The 15772-nt window shown below is 44.5% G+C and overlaps 1 protein-coding gene across 7 annotated transcripts in view; it reads right to left on the reverse strand.

The window, feature by feature from the left end:
* The window catches only part of LOC139050528 (achaete-scute homolog 1a-like), a 497333-nt gene that overhangs the window by 34115 nt on the left and 447446 nt on the right, over window positions 1-15772 (reverse strand). For all 7 annotated transcript variants that reach the window (XR_011508925.1, XR_011508926.1, XR_011508927.1 and 4 more), the window contains one exon: window positions 2250-2499. The gene's annotated coding sequence lies outside the window, so the exon portion shown is untranslated. The remainder of the gene's footprint in view (window positions 1-2249; window positions 2500-15772) is intronic.

The following is a 15772-nucleotide window of genomic DNA, read 5'->3' on the forward strand; positions in this document are numbered from 1 at the left end:
ATACCTGTGGAAGCCCATACGTTAAAAACTATGCGGTTCCACGGCAGCCGATAGAGCTTAGCGCCATCTTCGTGACGTGGGAACACTTCCGGCGGAAGAAAGAAATAATGTGACGTCATATGCGTTAAAACGGAAGCGACGCATTTTGTTCTCAAAGGCACATGATTTGCTTCGCTGGCCTGCCGTAAGAGCTGTATATTCAAATGCCCCGCAAATTGACTCGGCGGGTGTTTCGAGACTTCAGCGCGGAAAGCGATGGTGCAAAAGGTCAGCCGTACGGGTGTCGAAATTTCACCCCTGCATAGAACATACTTTCTTCGGAGACCGACGAAAGCTTTGAGTGCAGAGTGTTTGACTCTATCGTCGGACGCAAAGCCCGCTGGCCAGCGCAGCCACACGAAGACAGCTAAAGTAAACAATTATCTGGGGGTCGTAACTCGCTGTTTTTGACTGAACAGGCTAAGAAGAGACAAAGCCAGCCGCGCCACCAAAGTGAGACAAACGTTGATTGACAAAACAACACAACGTGTGAGTGAGGTCGTACTGTAACAGGCGAACTTTACGAGCGCACCCTTCTGTGCACTTGAAGAGCTGCATTGCATTGCAACTGGTATGGCTTACCTCCTTGTCTTTCCTTCCCTTCTGTCTCGCTCTCATTGCAAGTGGTAGGGACGCGAACTCTGGTAGTGGTCGCAGAAAAGAGCACTCAATTGTTGTTTCTGAGCGAAATAGAGTTGCCCTTTTCTTTCCTCACCAAGCGTATAGAAAATTTATTAGGAATTTTATTTTCGTGTGAATGAGTCAATGCGTGCGCTTGTTTTAACTAAAAAAAAACGCTTTTTTTTCTTAATGTTTGTTCCCTCCTCACACATTCTGGACTCAATCGCTGCTCCCATACTTAACTACACTTGCCGATGTCAGTGACAATTGATTCAGAGTGACTTTTTGCCCGAAGCTTCGCGACCTATATGCATCGACCTTGGCAGTTCTTTGTAAGGTAATTAAGGACAATAACCGTCATAGTCTACAAGCTACGGCAACTCTGTCAACACTGGTCGCTCTCACTCCAAGCATTTCCTATTACGTAAGTAAGTTGACCTGCGCTCTTCCAAGCGAAAGTGCATGATAGGCTCGGCTTAACTTTGGTCTATGAAACCCAACCTTTATAATGCGCAAGATCGTTAAAGTGAGCAAGAAGAAAACTGGGGCGGGAATGCCAGGTACATGTAAAAAAAAAGCAAGATCAACATTGCAGATATATACTTAGCTTTTTTTTTTTTTCAAAAATTAATATGAACCAGTGTAACCTAGCAGACGTTTTTGCAGTGTTTACACGCACATCTTTGCTAGACCGCAAATCATTGCAGCGCAGGTTTCGTGTTAATTTAAATGTGTTTTGTTGAAAAATGCACGAAACGATTCCCGCATAGAACTCCTGAGTAGTTGAGCACACCTCATTTGTGCGCAGAGTTGTCTGATATTATTTTGTGGCAATATTTAAATCTTGGTTGACCGTCATATTAACAATGATGAAGAAACGAAGTTTACAAGAACTAAAAAAAAAACAACAACCTCGAAATCACGAAAGCCTGTAGGCCCATCGGTATGAGGCACACGATTCACACAAGTGCACATCAACAACACGTCGAAATATTTTTTTTGTTATCTGAAGGGAGTTTGTCGTTGTACTTGACGATAGTTTTAGAGAATGATGCTTGGTGCCTGTCTGAGATAACAAAAAAATAAACAAAGGATAGCAAACTGGTTAAGCCAAACTGGTTAACCTCCCTGCCTTTCCTTGTCCCCCTTTTCCTTCCTTCCTTCTTGTTATCTGTATGACGAAACGCACCGACATGATTCAATACAAAAACAACGTCCATTCCACATTTCAGCGACATTCTGTTAGAATGCGCAGTGAATTGCGTTCCTTGTGGAATCTGTGGCGCAAAATAACATAATTATGGTTGGTTCACTGATTTCTTTTACCGCGAGTGCGCAGGTGTTTGTGCTTACCAATTTGAACTTGCCTTAAAGTAGTAGGAAGACGTTTAGTCAATTTTTTTTTCGCGCGTTTCTTAAAAGTGGCTTTTTGATCTACCTACCAAGGTCAGTTAGCATGTTACTTGTTGCCTTTCTTATGCTTTACGCAAATTTCTCGCAAACATAGGTTGCATGCGGCACCTTGCTCGCTCTTCAATAACTGGAACACACAGGCCGAATGAAAAAAAAAGATGAAGCATCCAACTCACCGAAAAGCTGACTGTTCTTCACCGGTGAGCTGGAGCCGTCATGCATCGCAGCCCAAGACGAAGACTGTGCTAATTCAGATTTTCCTTTCAACGCACTCAGCACTGACAACTACGTAGCGGAGCCGCCCACAGTCAGGAGCAGTTTTCTTGGCGGGAAGGACGCTCTTTACGCCAAGATACACCCGCGTATAGCTCTCCTTCACCTGCAGGGAAGACCGCATGCGCTGGTTTTGGATCGGCTTGCTTCGACCTGCACAATCAATCAATAAATAAATCAATCAATCAATCAATCAATCAATCAATCAATCAATCAATCAATCAATCAATGCATGCATGAATGAATGCATCAATGAATGAATCAATGAATGGATGAATGAATGAATGAATGAATCCATCAATCAGTGAATGAATGAATGAATGAATGAATCAATCAATTAATCAATCAATGAATCAATCAATCAGTGAATGAATGAATGAATGAAAGAATGAATGAATCAATCAATGAACCAAAATTTATTATTCAAACAATGCACATGATTCAATGCCGTTAGGATGACAGCTACCAGAAGCGGCGACTTGATTAGTGATAGCGACCAAAACAGACCAGAAAGATGACAGAAAGGCCATATTTTGAGGACATAAAGACCACAAGCCTTGGCGCGTTCCACGAGCCACCCACTACCACTGCTAGCTGTGACCGTGCGCGTGAGAGACCTGCTACTCTGAGGGAAACTATCAGCGTCTTGACTCGTTTCATCCACTGCTGTCAGAGGCCAAGCGGAGCCTTCCAATTCTTCGACAGCCCTGCACGATCGTTGGCTGACCGGCGTGTCAGTGCGTTGCAAACATGTGGGGTGACGAAGTATGCGAGAAACAGTGCGTGTGCCCAAAGCCTAAGCCGAACATAAGTGGTGTCGCTGGTCTTTTTCTCACAGAAGCAAGACACAGCCGATCAGAGATATATCAAGAACCTGCGCAGCTGGCTCAAGTTTAGTTGCATCGCAGAATTGTCATTTTTGTTCGATATATTACAATGGATGCGACATATATTAGGAAAGCGTATTAGGAAAACGACATGTATTATGGCAAACGTAGCTCAACACAGAGAGAGAGAAAATGATAAAAGAAAGGCAGGGAGGTTAACCAGGACTGAGCCCGGTTGGCTACCCTACACTAGGGAAAGGGAAAGGGGGACGGAAAGATGAAAAGAAGAGAAAGTCCACTGGAGATAACAGTCGGTCACTCAGTCCGAATCACAGGCGCTCACTCAATCCGGTCACTTTCAGATATCGCAGCAGCGCTTTTGTGGCCTTTTGTAGCTGCGATATGCGAGGCCATGGTCCCAAGATCTTCTTCAAGGTGAACGGCTTCCCATCTAGCTGATTGAGAGCTGTGCAGAGGTCTTGCCTTTCGTTTTCATAAGATGGGCAGTAGCACAGTAGGTGTTCTATGGTTTCCTCGACACCGCAGGCATTGCACTCGGCGCTATCAGCCATTCCAATCAGAAATGCATAAGCATTTGTGAATGCGACTCCCAAACGTAAGCGGCACAGCACTGTTTCCTCATTTCGCGGAAGACCTGGTAACAGCCGCAGTTGCATAGAGGGATCGAGGGAATGCAAGCGGTGGTGAGTGAATTCAGATGTGTGCCACTTCTCCAATGTCAAAGAGTGCGCTAGCTTGCCTAAGTATTGGGCTGCGTCGGTCCGCGATAAAGGTAATGAAACAAGGGTTGCTCCTTCGTGTGCTTTTCTAGCAGCTTCGTCAGCGAGGTCGTTGCCGGAGATACCGCAATGACCAGGCAGCCACTGAAACACGACGTCGTGTCCTTTCGCGATCATGATATGGTGCATTTCTCGTATCTCCGACACGAGTTGTTCACATGACCCGCGACGAAGAGAAGCCAGAAGACATTGTAAGGCCGCCTTGGAATCGCAGAATATAGCCCACCGATTAGCCGGTTGGTTATTAATATAATCAACGGCACCTCGGAGGGCAACAAGCTCCGAACCAGTCGATGTTGTCAAATGAGAAAGCTTGTATTGGATGCTTAGTGATCGTGATGGTATAACCACTGCGCTGGTGGAGCTGGTCTGAGTGGAAGAGCCATCCGTATATATGTGTATTCGATCAAAATAGAAAGTGTGCAAACAATCCAGAGCTGCTTGCTTCAATGCCAAGGTAGGCAGGTCGGTCTTCTTTCTTATTCCTGGAACCGTAAGACGCACTTGAGGTTGTTTTAAACACCACAAAGCTGAGGTTGAACGTGCAGAGGGTGTGAAACCCGATGGTAAGGAGGCACGATGGATGCTGACCTTGTTGGAGAAAGACGCCTGTGGTCGTCGTTCCGGCAGGCACGCAAGAGAGCTTGACTGCATCCGTGAAACATGACGAACATGGGCTCTAAGCGTTTCGGTACTAATATAAGTCGTGATCGGATGGTCTTGAGCCATTACAATGGTTCCAGCTGTTGAGGCGCTGCGCGGAAGGCCTAGGCAAGCACGTAGTGCCTGCGCCTGCACGCTCTGAAGTTCTCGAAGATTTGACTTGCATGTTTTAGCAAGCACGGGAGAACTGTAGCGTAGGAATCCGATGAACAGTGCTCGATATAACTGTAGCATGGAGCCCACTGACGATCCCCATGTTTTGCCGGCGATGAACTTGAAGACGTGAACAATAGATGTGAGCTTCTTCTTTAAGTGGGCAACATGAGGGCTCCAAGTAAGGTCTCGGTCTACAATGACGCCCAAAAACCGGTGACTTCTCTTGTAGGAGATAGGCTGACCATTGATGCATACCGGATAAGGAGTCATCGCTTTTCGCGTAAAAGCGACTAACGCAACACAGATACGATCAACACAGATACGATCGCTACAAAGGAGCTCCCTTAGAAAGCAATGTCTCAAGGATAAAGGCGGCACCCATACAACTTAGCTAACGAAATTGAAGAGAGATCTTGTAAAGCAATTGTTGTTATTACAGGCAAAAAATAATTTTGAGTACTGTTGGTGCGTATGTTACGTTTGCAAGAGTGCAGCGACGTTGATATGGATTATATGTACAAGCAAGAAAATCAGTACTCGGTCGAATAAAGAAAAAATTACCGACGATTACGTTACTTCCTAATGCGAAGTTTGAGCGCAGCAAATAAGCTGTTTCACCTTTTCGATAGATTGAGGCAAAGAAATCGAGCAACACATGTATGCGCTATTACAGAATTTTTTTTTTATTTTTCACACGTATTCCTTTAACAAAGACTCCACTAACAGTTCTTGACAGTCATGAAGGAAGCTTTGTGGTCGGAGAAATAGACTGATATATGTTCGACTTGGTACACCAATGCTTGATTCTCAAAGACGAGATCTATACAAGTGCCTCGCGAGGTTGTCACAGCCGTGGGACGCGTTACGAGCGAGAGGAACGGGATGTTCTCCCGCATAAGTGTTAGGAAATTGCTGTTTGTCTTTATGTCTCTGCTCTCTGCTCTGGCAGCTCGTTTAGCAGCAGCAGCAGCAGCAGCAGACGGAGGACTTCCATCGGTCGTCTCGCTCATGGCTCAGAAAGAACTGGCAGATAATTTCGCAGTGGCGAACGGCAGCGGCAATTTCGGCACGGGCGGTGCATATATACAGATCCGCCGCCACCGATCTGGTTCTCTGATTGCCACCGCACAGGGCGAACGGCAGCGGCAATTTCGGCTCGGGCGGTGCACATATACAGATCCGCCGCCACCGATCTGGCTCTCTGATTGCCACCGCACAGGGGTTGCATTGGAGGAGGAGCGAAGAAAGGAATTAAGTTCGAGCCGGCGCTTTGACAACCGGAGACTCGCAGGAAGAGGGGGGAGGGGGGCGGCGTGTACACCCAGCGGCAAACGATAGGGGCAGAAGCGCGCGCAGCAAGCGGACAACACGATAAAGGGAGGAGGGAAGAGATAGCAGTGACTGACTGATGCCGCTGACGCCGATAGTGAGTCAACCCCAGCTGCGGAGTTGGTTTCAGGGACAACGCCGCCGATGCCGACACAAACAATATGATACCCTCGCTTCCGCAGCGCTAAGAACCAGGTCTAGCCGTGGGAAGGTGGTCACGTATTCGTCGACGTGCCGGGGCCTACGCGAAATAACCGGCGCGTCGGCAACTGAAGAGCACCCTATCCGCCACACAAGAACAGGGGGGGGTACCCTTTCCTCCTCTTTCTGCATGGCGGCGACGGTGTTCTATGCAGTCACGTTATCTTGACTCTCTAGCGGCGTCAGCGGCATCCAGCGGTATCAGTCGGTCGCTGCTAGCGCTGGGGGGATGAAAGGGGGGCGGAGCTGGTTACGAGGCCGACGACAACGCCGACGACGACGCGAAACCCAGGAACGGACGCCAAAGAGCTGCGCTCTAAAAAAAGACAGTGCTGGTATTATGCCTTATTTATTTGGCAAGGTACTTTTTGAGATTTCTTCGATTATGATATTTGGGACGTATTCCGCACCCAACGTTTCTTTTTTCCAACTTAAGATTTTCTATACAAAATACTCTAATAGACGCTTGTGCTCGTCACTTCGAAGTCTCTTGTGCTTGTCCATCTGTCGGCGCTACAAGTAGCTACAAAATTACTAACGCAACAGTAGAGATGCTTAGAATCTCCTATTATATTTTTGATGACCCGGAGGCATTGAATATATTTACTCCTGTAAAGACAGTCTGAATCAGATGCAGGAAATTGGAATAAGCAGACGGAGGAGAAAATTCCATCTGCTTATAATCGTATTTCCTGCTGCCTTGAAATTGCTGAAGACATCAGCACGAGGAAAAGGAGAGCATAACTGAAACGAACTACATAGTAGAACTGTCTCTAGTCTAAGAAACTCAACGGAATTCAGGTGCATTCATATAGAAAAATGAAGATATGCGTCGAGACACGCATTGAGAGATGAATGTTCAATTTCGAAACTACGCTTTGTCGAGCGCTTCTTCCTTTATCAATAAGCTAAGCTATGCAGATCGCCTTTCAAGTACGGATAATAGCTGCAATGTTTCCATTTTTTCCGCTTCCTGTTTCGCAAGACACCGAGAGACTCGACAGTAAACGGAAGGTAAATACTACTGCAAAGTAAAAGAAACTTCCATGGATAATTTCAAAGGGAGAAAAAGTACAGATATTGAAACCCACAAATGTTTTGCACGCAGCCCAATACGTTAATGGCTTTTTAAAGCATTCTTGCGGAAGTAAGATAAAATTTCTTTCGAATTATCCTTGCTTCAGCAAGAAGTGTATACATACATACATACATACATACATACATACATACATACATACATACATACATACATACATACATACATACATACATACATACATACATACATACATACATGCATGCATGCATGCATGCATGCATACATACATACATACATACATACATACACACACACACACAAACACACATACATACATACATACATACATACATACATACATACATACATACATACATACATACATACATACATACATACATACATACATACATACATACATACATACATACATACATACATACATACATACATACATACATACATACATACATACCATATTTTCGCGATTCTAAGCTCCCTCTGATTCTAAGCACCCCCCTATATTTTCCCGAGAAAATTGGGGAAAAAATTTGCATGTGAATCTAAGCACGACCTATTTGTTAGGGAGAGCGCGTGGCCAAGACCGCCAAGGGCCCTTCCTCGCTCTGTCATTCAGCCGGAGTTCGAAGACAAATGGCCACGTTTAAACCAAAAAATAAAACAGTCATTACGATATTTCTCCGTGAACAGCATGAATGTTTTCTCTAGAGAAAAAAAAAAGAGCGAGTCTATAAAAAGGTAGAAGAGCCTACTCAAAATCTGTAGAGAATATCTAAATTGTCTTAATTATTTTTCCTAAGATATCCACCCCGCAGTTAGTTATAAGCAATATACTGCCATAAATGTGTGACCTTCATCGTTGCTACTTGAGGGAGAGGGGCTTTATATTTAAAAGCAGAGAGTGTTCCCGGCGTATTATTTGCCTGCAAGCTACTTTGCCAGGAAGAGGGGAGAGAAAGGCCCTAGAAAAAGGAAGGGAAGAAACGAAAATAAAAATTAACCCGACTTGATGTCTTCACTCTTAGTCCACTAGACGGAATATACATGCGTCATATTCTTAGCGCTCTAAGCCTAAGAAACTAAAATAAAGATTACCAAAACTTGATAACTCCACTTTTGAATCCAACTTGGCCGAACATAGATGTGTCATTTCTTAGCACTCTAAGCCTATCTGAAGAAAATGAACATAAGATAAGCCGCTGTCTCTCAATACAAGCGGGCAGACTAATCTCTGTGCAAGCTTTGTGATGCAAAGTGAAGCGTCGCAAGCATCGCCAGCTCCAACTCCTCCCTCCATCTCATCAATCCTCCCTGGTCGTCATTGATGGAAATGCGACCCACTTTTCAAGGTGACTAATATCGAAACTTTGCCATTATCTAAGCAGAATAAGGCTCTTCCATCTTTCTTGTCACTGGCACGCAGTAAGGTGAAAAAAAAAAAAACTTGTTGCCAAGGGGCACCGATACAAAAAGAAGAAATCTCACATTTTGCTCAAACCACTTCAACTCAACGACACTGCTTCAAGAAGCTACACTTCGTGTTCGTTCACGCTAAGTGCACCGAGATGCTAAATATATTTGGAGCTCAAGTTGGTGAGTGCGTGGGAGGCCTGATGGCGAAATCGTGGACGATGCTTCTTTCTTACTTTTTTTCTTTTTTTCGTGACAACGCTCCAAGTTCGCTGTGCTTCAGAGCAGCTGAAAAATTACACGGGGCTGATAACGAAATACTTTCGAGCGCGCCAAGCTGTAAAAGTGATCCGATCCGTTTATTCATGGTCCAGTGCTTGGCGTTCATTTGGTTCATGCTAATCAACTACATACACAAGCGGTAGCGCATGTCAGCCAGAAAAGCCTTCGCTTGAAATATGGCTGCCGATAGAATATGGATGAATAAACAGAGCTAGCTGAGCACCAGCTTAAAGGGGGGGGGGGGGTGACGCAGTGCACCGAAAATTTTTCCTGGGCCAGCCGACTAGACAGCGTGAAAGCTAAAGGAATCTTGGGCTGAGTCCCAAGCTGGTGGTGTGCCTTCAGCTACAGTATTTTGCTTACAATGAACATTCGCGTTTGACTATTGCGACTAACCATGAAACACGGTGATAAAAGATTCGCATCTCGAAGGGCAAAGCAAATGCTAAGCGAGAATTGAGGAAGACAGAGGTGAGCTAATGCTCAAGCGATTGAAGGACACAGTACACAGAAACAAAATGCTGAGCTGAGTAAGCAAACATGTTCACAGTTAGTGGAAATTTGCTGGGGGTAACGAGCTCGTGTTGTTCTGCTTTCGAAAAAGATAGTAGTTTGTGGCGAAAGAGATCTGCAACTTCAGTACTTATGCAGCTAATCCTACATTGTTGCACCATGAGATAGAGAGGAGTGGTTCTTTATGAAGAAGGAAAAGGTTTGCACTGTATTCTGCAGCCCTTAAGGAAGCATGGCTCAGTGCCATAAAACCAGAGGTGCGCAAATGGCCCTGATATACTGCACTTATGTTTGTACAATACGGAGAGTGAAAGAAATGAAAAAGGTAGAAAAGAATGATTTCTAGAGATAGAGATAACGCAGGGAAATCAGCCAGGGAAGGGGCTAGCTGTTTCTACTGTGCTCGAAAGGGAAACAATACGTGGCGAATATGATCGAGATCGTGCGGACAGCACTATGCCGTCGAAGACGTTCCTAAAGAGCGGTGGTCCTCAAAAAGTACAAAAGTCTTCACTGCACCGCGGCCAAATGATTAGCGGAGACAGTATCCCACAAGAATCAACAGAGTAAGTGGACGATATTTCCAATCGTTCCAATTGCACTGGACAATGATTGCCTTTGCGTGTAAAATCGAAGACATAGGTGCAATGGGCCAACGTTTTCTTAGCCCCTGTAGAAATCGAATGCCGCAACGTCAGCCATTTCAGTTTGCGCTGAATCAGCTTTCGTCAAGGCAACACCAACCACATAAGGGGTGCCTTGCGTCGGAGCACTCAGGCCGAGATTAAATTTGTAGAATATACTTCAAACTGTGCCGTCGGGTGTGCCTTATATTTAAGGTATTGCATTCGAATAACAAATTCTGTACAAGTACACGAATACTGTACTGAACTGCGGTGCATTACTTTTCACTACGATATGCGAACCAAAAAAATTAAGCAAGCAGTAGTCCACACCTGAATCCCTTGTTCGCAAACTGTAAGGGATATGGTTGTCTTCAAACACGCTCTCGTCTACTGAAAATTGAATAGCGTCGTGCGTATGCAAATCAGAGTGAACGCAGCAAAAGGTATTCGCTTAGTTGAAAACAACGTTATTTAAGGATACTATAGCGCCTAATATTGAGCAAGTACATGATCTACCAAATGCGTTGCTGAGTGATATCTTAATAAATGTTTTAACGAATAAGCGAACAAGAATATCAAAAGAACACGTTATAAGTGATATTGTTCTAAAACGCTGGTCGGCGCTGGAAAAGCTTTCGCGTTTATATCACAGCGAATAAGCATGACACGTTTTTTCTTTGTTCTGTAAGTGGCTAGCTGTATACATATATTTGAGCGATTTCAATTTAGTGTTTCACAGTGTTTCGAGAAGCGTGCAACTGTCGTACTTCCATTGGAGGACTTTATATGTTGAAGCTGTGTTTTCACTTACTAGTACGTTTGATATACCGGGTGTTTCAGCGTACACTTTGAAAAAAATGAAACGTTGCCTGTGGCTGATAGAACAATTCTTGTTCATGAGCTGGTCTAGTCGAAAAGGCGGACATTGCTTGCACAAAAAAATTGAAATACATAATCGACTAATTAATAGAAATTAACTGATCAAAAATTTACCTAATTACTTTTGGCGCATATTGCAGGTTACAAATTCTAGTCGTAGATTTCTAAGGCACTTCTAATGAATGCTGAGGATGACACTAGATTTAAGATATTAATTCCCGAACGTTGCGGAGAAATCCAATGGCGGTCGATTTACTTTCTTAACAAAACGTCATTTTACGCATTAAAGCACAAAAGTAACTGGAACGCTGATGCATTTCTCCGCAAGGTTCGGGAATTTATACCTCGAAGCTGGTGTCATCCAGAAAATTTGCTCCAAGTGGATCCACCTTACGAACTTCACGTCGAGAATTTGTAAAATACAATATGGCCACAAAGTAATTAGTTAAAAATTTAATTAGTGAATTCTGCTAGGTACTCGATCGTGCGTTTTAATTTTTTGTGCAAAAAATGCCCGCCTCTTCGAGCAGACTGGCTCATCCGCTAGAATTGTGCTGTCTGAAGCAGGCAACCTGTAAAAAGTTTTGAAAGTGTTCGCTGTAACATCCGGTACGTTTACATGAGCGAAAACATAGGCACAAGAACTGGATGTATTCGCAGTTCGTATTATTCGAAAATAAATTCAGACGTTCACAGGAAGATGCAAGCTTTAAATAATTAACAGTTGTCGACGAAGGAGTGTCGGCACAACCATCAACGACAAGGGAAGATGCTTTGCCGAAAAAATTGCGTTAGGGAAGAAAATTACAGCGTCTGAAAATACCCGCCGTGGAAAGCAGTCTGAACAAACGTCAGCTTCACAAAGCAACGAAATATATTTTTCTTAAACATTTCTGACTCTCTCTCTGTCTCTCACTCTCTCTCTGCCATCTTTCTATATCGTCTCCTCACTCTGCCCGGGTGAGAAGTTCACTGTAGCGGACGTCTTCTAGACGGAACGCATGCGACAAAAAATATTTTAAAAAAATATTTCCCTCGCATAAGCAACGGTCCCAACAGCATTCAGCTATGGAGACGGTGGGAAGCCCTTCTGAAAGACACTGCACTGGAAGCCATTTCTCAAACAAAGCACAAGGGGCTCGTTCACCTCCATCGTGAGTAACCCCGAGATACAAAGCTCGATCAGCCCGTACTAAAATATTCATACGTGCCGCACAGTCCAAGGACCTTAATGCGACCTGAAGTTAAGCCCCGCCCCGGCCATACGGCTACACAGAATTGGTAATTCAAGCTCGCGAACGGAAGGCTTACAGCTGATATGTTCACAATGCCTGCAGGAAAATTAATGAAGGTAACGCTATCATGGCTGCCAAGCCTGAGAACCGAAGAAGCCGCTCGCACAGGTGCTCCCAGTGAGCTACACTCAGGTGCACACCGCAGAGGAAATGGGGTGACCCGCGGTAAACATACGTGGTGGACGGTTCAAGCACGCGCGTAAGCTTTCTTTCACGACACCTCTCGGATTGACAAGAGAAATCACCCCACTTCGGCCATTACTCTTGCTACGCACTCATTTACACAAAAAAGCAGCAGGCTGACAAAAGTGGATACCGCCGTCCTAATTCTGGAGAACTTATCTGCGATGCACGAAGTTTCGTCTTGGCTCTCTCTACACCATTGCCCGCTCTGCCTTCCGAAATACGTTCACCGATGCTGTCCTTCTAAGAAAAAATTGAGCCCATTCCTCCACTGGCCTTACACGCCCAATTTTATCAAATTAAAGGAAATCAGGCACCATAAAGCGTTAATATCGTTGAACATGATGATGAAATCGGATGAATTTTTGCAGATGTCGCTGAACTTTTTCTAAAAGAAGTTATTGATAGTACTACTTAACGTCTGTGTCACTCTCTGTTGCACTTGTGAGTGTGTGGCACTCTCTCAGTGTGGGCCTCCGATTCAATCCAGATATTAGGGCCTCACGTAGATACAACCCGACATACAAAGCTCGATCAGGCCGTACTAAAATATTCATACGTGCCGCACAGTATTCCTGGGAAGCGAAGAAGCCGCTACACCATCACCAGCTCTGCCTGACTCACGATACAGCTTTCTGTGGCTCCATACATGCTACATTAAATTTTTTTCCCCAGCGTGAAGGATGCCCGCAAGTGCACGCAAAATTGCCGCGCGACTGGAAGCTCGAGTCATTTTGCGTGCATCAGGCTTCTTTCGCTCTCGGAAAAAAAAAAACACTTTCATGCAGCACGTATTGAGCAATACAAAGCTGTATCGGGAAGTTTTTCATGTCGCTCTACAATTTTTTCATTGACACTTTTCATCTAATTTTATTATTCGATAACTTGATGAACTAATTACGGGTAATTATGTATTTAGGTCGAATGAAGAAAATAATCCAAGTATCTTCAAGCGATGGCAAACAACATTGCCTTGGTTTCTCTCCAGCTACGTGGCATTCATATATTTTTAAACTCTGGCTAAAGTTAGCTGGGACACCCTGTACATACGCTCCTGCGTAACAAGAAGAGTTGATTCCCGACCAGCTTGAAGGTGCCGTTTCATCCATGGCGACAACGACATTTTCCCAGTACTTGCAATCACTTCCGGTTGATTCCATACGCGAAAGCACAGCATTAGAGATTGGTTTCCGGGACTGTGAGGAGCAGTCGCTTTATGGAGGGGGGGGGGGGGGGTAGGGCACGAGGCCATCACTTATTGATTCTGACTAGTTCATAGACATTGAGTGCATTCTAGCAGCGCGAGACACGATAAAAAAAGTTGACTATCAGCAGCTTTCTTTTCTGTGAATGCTCGTGTTTTGTACTGATCGGTCGCGCGCCTGGCTGCATCCAAATTAAGAGCGCTTGATTAGCGGTCATTGTTCTTGCATATCGATGATACTGCAATGCAAAAACTCACATGCGGCGGAGTTTGCCTGCCCGTTAGAGGAGTCAGGTGGTCACAATTATTCATGACCTCTCTCCAAGCTCTTTAGTTCTTAAGAGACGGCGTACACCAAAACGTCTATTTATTTGTACTTTTTCTAATAATGGGGGTCTTTTCACAGGCAACTCTAAGTCGGTATGCGCTGCAATTATAACAAGAAAGTTAGAAAAATAAAAGTGCTCAAAAGAAACGACGCATACATGATGAGGCGGCAACACAGCACGCATATGTACATCCACTGGTGCGACAGTAAACAGACCCTTGGCGCTGTCACGTGCCGACGACGACAGCGTAATTACAGCTTCTCTACAGCGAGGACGGTGTGATACTTAGAAATAAATTGCTTTCTGTTGCAGTCTCTGCTGGACGTGACTCGCTCGACTATTTCCGCGCTAATTGGGCGGGCAGGAGAGCCATGAATATTTAAGACGGCAACAAGGCAGCATGCTATACGGGATCCCTGTGTGGACTTGGCGTATATATGGTTCAAGTATATAGCTTCTTTCTAGAGAGAGAAGCGCAGTTAGCAGTGCACGACCCAGTTTGCGTGTGCGTTCGATAGTGCGCCTGGCATGACCTTGTTTCATTATTGTACAATGACATTCCATATAATGAGGCGAACGTACGTCGCCTCGCACATGTGTCGCCAGATTTTAGAGCCGAAAATGCAGGACGCAGCTTGGCTTGCTTGTTGCCAGCGCAAGACGTGAATGGGGTCCTGTCCGGCCCCCAAGGGTGACATGTTTTGTTCACGAATTTCGCAACACGGCATCATTTTACGTTCGAATAAAACTGAAATAAATTGAATTTGGGATGCAAATACTTTGCAACATGTCACTTTTGATCGCCCATTTTGCTGCGTTAACTTGATGAATAAACAAAACGTTCATATTAATTTTCCGTTTTCCCCCTATTGTATCCAGAGAGACTCAGATTATTCAATGATGCCACAGCGAATGCGGTGTGGAGCAGGCATGTGTTGGTGGTGAATGCAAAAATGCTTGCGAACGTGAATGATAGCACCTACATCAAAGAAATTCTTAGTCACGGCTTCGGCAAAGGAGCAATTGTAATAGAAGACGTATTAGTTTGCCTTAGCCGCTGTCAAAGTAGTTTTGACACTCTCGAATGAAAACATAATGAACATATTGATATAGGAAAAGGTAGCGTCAGGACTGAATGAAAAAAAAGTACATAAACGTGCTTGAGCGTAAATTTTGTTGAAACACAATTATGCTGCCATTGGGGAGCCATACGAACACTAAAATAACGGTGAACGACATTGGCAATACGCTGTGCAGGCAAAGAGTTTTGATATTGTGGTGATTATAATCAAGCGTTTTCAGCACACGGAAAAAAGAACAAGTATTTCTCATTATTCTCGCAGCACAGAGCTAACTGCTGTTTTAGCTTTTTTTGCAGCATCACTGATAGAGGGAACGGGACAGCAGCGTAATGCGCCTTGCGCAAAGAACTGCAGGGGAAGTTGCCACAAAATAGATTAAACTTTTTCAGAGCCCTTACACAGTTTCTCAAGCAAAGTTATAGGTCACTCGAGCAAAGTCAAAGTGACTGGAGCAAACCTATCAGCTTCTCAATGAGGATTCGTGTAAATGCTCCCGCCTTATAACAAGCTGTCGTCAATAGCGAGTAATTTTTCAACGCACGGGTTGTGAGCAGCGTTGCCCAATAACATAAAAATAAATGTTAGTC

Source organism: Dermacentor albipictus, chromosome 10 (assembly GCF_038994185.2).
Source record: "Dermacentor albipictus isolate Rhodes 1998 colony chromosome 10, USDA_Dalb.pri_finalv2, whole genome shotgun sequence".
Taxonomy (NCBI): domain Eukaryota; kingdom Metazoa; phylum Arthropoda; class Arachnida; order Ixodida; family Ixodidae; genus Dermacentor; species Dermacentor albipictus.